This window comes from Montipora capricornis, chromosome 9 (genome assembly GCF_036669925.1).
Source record: "Montipora capricornis isolate CH-2021 chromosome 9, ASM3666992v2, whole genome shotgun sequence".
Taxonomy (NCBI): domain Eukaryota; kingdom Metazoa; phylum Cnidaria; class Anthozoa; order Scleractinia; family Acroporidae; genus Montipora; species Montipora capricornis.
The window spans coordinates 10593749-10598520 of NC_090891.1; positions in this window are offsets into that span (position 1 = coordinate 10593749).

The window sequence follows — 4772 nt, forward strand, 5'->3', positions numbered from 1 at the left end:
TCGTATTTATCACAAAAATGAATGCCCGGGAGAAAAAAGTTAAAAGTTTGAAGAAAACACTGCTCTGAGTATTGTCATAATGATACGCCAAATCCACTTTGGAAAATAAAGTGCAAGAGCGTAAAAGCCTCCGGCTGTGCGGTGAAAAAAAGAATCTCTTAAATTGCCAGCTCATCCCATGGGAAGGTTTTCTCAAAACTTGAAGAACGATTCTTGAAAAAAATTGCCTGTGATGATAAAAATCAGTTCCACTTTTCCCATGTGGTTTAATATACAGCAATAATTGAGGAGGTGCTTAATTGTACATTCAGGGCAGATGCAATTATAATTGTGAAGTTATAATTAATTAATTTTCAATATACTTGAAAGTCAAAAGATAAAAATATGTTCTACCAATCAAATTACTATTAAAGTTTTACGAAAAAAAGTACTTTAATTCAACGAGTACGTATTCCATTACTGAGATGTATTAAAAATGTATTTCAATTATTTATAATACTGCAGGAAATTGTGGAAGTACACTTTGGTGTCATTTTTCTTTGTCAATAGATTGATCGTCCAAGTCTCTTGACAATTATGCTCAAGGGTTTCCTTTCCAAGTCCATTAATCAGTTTTATTTCTCGCTCTTTTTTCTTAGGTATTTAGGATCAAAAAAGTGTTGACCATTCATAATAAAAAGTAATAAAAAAGCAAATATAAATTTTTTTGTTTAATTACATCCGTACTCATAATATTTTTGCAGGAACAACACGAAACAAAGCTCTTCCTGATTGGCTTAGCTTTAAGCTTAAAAGGCCACTCCGGATCAAATGTTGTTATTCCAAAGATTCACATCGGATAGACATTTACTTGTTCACTTTGTTCCTCAAATAAGCCCTTGAAACCCCTGGGCTACATCGCACTTAGAAACCGCACAAGCGAAGCCAAAACTTCCAAGCAACTGTTAGTGTTTAGTATAAAGATTGGATCTTTGAAGGTAATTTACTGTGTACATTATATTTAGAATTGTCATTGTTAGCCAACTTGCAGGGGCACCCAACGAGAATATAGTTCAAAACCACTTAAACATATCATTGTTAAACGTATTTTAGTATTTAAACGGAAGATATAGGCATATTTTTATCCTCTAAAATTTTTTTATCTGTTCGGATTCCCTAGCTGAATGTCTAGTGATCCGAAAATTGTAGGGATTAAAACTTACCTTTTCGAAAATTTCAGCCAGAAAAAAGGCTTCCGAAAATTCTAGGTGACCTTTTTAGGGTAAAATCCGTTAAAATGGGCAATTATACCATTTTTTAGATGTTTGAAAATCCTAGGACAGGCAGGCAAGCAAGAAATTTTAAAACAAATGTTCCGAAAATTCTAGATCTCAAATCGTCTTCCGAACAGATATTTTCCGAAAATTGACGTTGGGTGCTCCTGAACTTGATTCATTTTTGTCATGCAAGTTTTGTTTGTTATATAAATTCTTCTTTTGGTTTGCATCGAGTATGTTTGAGTCATAAAGCACTCAGATGAATTGACTCTATGTTCAGCATGAACCACTTAAATGAGAAACGTATCTTGTAGTCAAACATTTTTCTTTACATTAGAACATGTCAATTCAGTCGTTATGCTCGACATAGTGTTCCAGATATATCTGAATGACGCAGAAAGTTAAGACTGCTAAGGTCAATAACAACGTCGTTTTGATCTCAATTCATCTATTCTGTTGCGCTGCCGAGATCGGAATTGCCGAAAACATTTCTTCCCAACTATGCTTCCAAAATTAAACTGTTATTTAAGATAGTGGACAATGCTAGCCCTTTAAGAAAATCAGCAATTTTCAACGTCCTAAGGTAAATTTACGTACAGTCGAAGACAAATCTCTGACCGACTTCGTGAATCCAGTTAGGGAATTGTTAGATTCTTCTTTGAATTGTTTGCATTTGAAAGAAAACCATTTTATGACTTTAATGTCAGCCAGTTGTTCGGGTGTCTGTCCCGAAAGGATCGATAGTTTTCAAGCAAAGAAATTGCAATTGAAGTTCCTGGTGGAATTATAACTATGGTTTTACTTTAGAGTGGAAGATGAATTGGTGTGTACTGAAACCTGCTCAGGCTAGCAAAGGTCTCGTTTCTTTTGCTTTCACTGGGCTGACGAGTACGAGAAAAGAGAACTCTGTCATGGGTTGAAACTCAATGTATTGAGCACGCGCGGCGGTTACTAACGCGAACGCGACTTCACGGGCGAAAAATGCCTGATTGGTAGAGGCCTTGTCATGTGACTTCAATAGCTCAATCAAACATAGTTGCCATCGGGTGTTTATCAGATCACCGTTGATAAAAAAAAAAAAAAAAACCCTTTTTCAAGCTAGTAAAACTGACGAAAGTTTGGCCGGACTGCATAGTGCGTTTCTATGCCAGTGAGATTCTCTTTTAAGCCAACAGTGCTACAAGGTAAATTTCTTTAAAGATGTCAAGATCAACGCGAGTCTCGGTTTCTGTTACAGTGTTTGAGAACCTTTGAGTGGAAATTCGCGATTGTTTGTGGAGTTTACCGGTTAATGGATTACCATCTTGATTTCAGTTCATGCGTTTATCTTTTAAAAAGTGGAGCAAAAGATATACCTCTAAATTACCAAATGGTTTCTCTTCCAACTAAATATTTAAACAATATGTCCGCGGGGGCCCGCATCTAACAGAAACTGTTAAGATTTTCGCTTTTTTTTTCAAAATTAAGTTGTTAAAATTGCCATTCAAGTGGTCCATAGAGGCAAATTTACTACGACCGAGGGAAAAAAAGAAATGCATGAGGTCCCTGAAAATTTAGAAATGTATTTCAGTCGTTCAAAAATAAATTTTAAAGTGAATTTAGCAGCAATGATAACCAAAATCATCATCTTAACATGTCATAGCACCTCATATTGAATACACTAGAAGGAAACCTTTTTGCTGTAGTTAATCCAAGCAAAGTGCCAATTGTTTGCTTCCCTCCAAATTATAAAATTAAACATAGATTAGGTTAACTCTGAATAGCCAAATAACAATATTCTACGTTGGGAATTTGATTCAAAAATCCAGCTTACTAGCAAGGAGAATTTTCTGTAACAAAATATTGCTACAACTAATAATACGCTTTCACCGCATTGTAGCTTATATTATATGATAGTGGGTTAATGTGACAACAAAAATACTTAATCAGGAATTGATTTTATCCTCCAGCAATAAAAATGCAGGAGGATATAAGATTAGGTATGTTCAAAGTTTAGAAAACCTGTTGAAGTTGATTCAGTGCCATCCTCCAAAACTTTTCACAAATTTCACGCTGGCCTACTAAATACCTCCACTACAGTAAATTATTTAACCTTTCTTTGCGGACTCTGGTTGCAACACAGTTGCTTCAACAATTTTAATCCCCTTCCATTAGATTTAACTTTTGAAAAAACCATAACTTCATATCTCTGTAATAATTGTTCAATAACATTGAGCAAAAGCATACAAAGTTGTACATTTGAAAGGGGCATAATCCCATGTTGCAGTTTTCTGGATAAGACTTCACAGAAATAACTCCTGCTGCCTTTCCATATGTAAAAATATTAATAATAATAATAGTAATCATTCCTACCATTTCCAAGGATGAATAAATTAAAGTTGAATGCAGTAAGTGTAAGAAGTAAAGAAAAGTGGTCCAATTTTTTCAAGCTGTAACTTATTTCCATCCTTGCTTTCAGTAGTCCCTGGATAGTGTTAAACAATGGTGGTAAAGTAAACAAACTGCCCCAAGGGGAATTCCCTTACGAAAATAACAGGGGTTCTTGTTGTTCCTTTTTGGAGAGAAAAAATAATTTGTGGATTTGTACTGCTTATGATGCTGAGACCAAACGGCTGGCAGAGTTGCTGCATTACATCTATCTAGGCTATCAATCTGAAAAATGACTGGAACTGTAGAACAATTTGGTAAGCGAGCAAATAATTTTTACTTATGAATTATAAAATTCTGGCCAGTCATTTGTCAATTTAGAACTGGTTCCTCTAAGAGGTCAGATTTCTTTAGCCTACATCCACAAAACAAGATTCTGTTACCTTTTAGGGTTGTTTTTAAAAAAATCCCAACAAGTGGCCTGCCACTTTTATAGGGAACACCCCTCCTGAGCAAACTACATCTTCATGTTTGGATTCTCATTGGTTTAATGACTTTTACGATATATGCAAATTTATTCTACAATAATACTCGAATACCATAAAAGTCTTTTTAACCTGGTTTTTTTTTTTTTTTGCAAAGTTTACTCCGTGAGCCACCAGCTTCACCTTTGATACTTTGTTCTAAAAGCCAAAGCAGTTGTATAGAAATGGTGGAGGTAATGATTAATCAGTCAGTTGTTTTGGTTCAAATGAAGAAAAAGAAAGTCAAAGTAATGATCGTACTTTAACCCTTTCACCCCTGTCTAAAGCCAGAGTATTTGCTCTGTCTAACACCTGACGATTTTACTAGACAATGGGGAATCCCATGGAGTCAATGGGTTAATCACGCACTAAAAAACTATGTTCCGTTAAAATATTATGTTCAATTCCACTAACGACCAAAACTGTACTAATAATTTTAATTACAGCTACGGTCTGTCAAATTTCCATCTGAGTTACCTGACAGTACTTCTCAACATATAGAAAATGAATTCTGTGGACTTAAACATTCCCAAATAGAAATGCCGTACATTCGAAATATGGTTACGTAAACTCTTCAAGATTTACCTGCTTTAGGAACTTCAAATCAATGAATATTTGTCCTGAA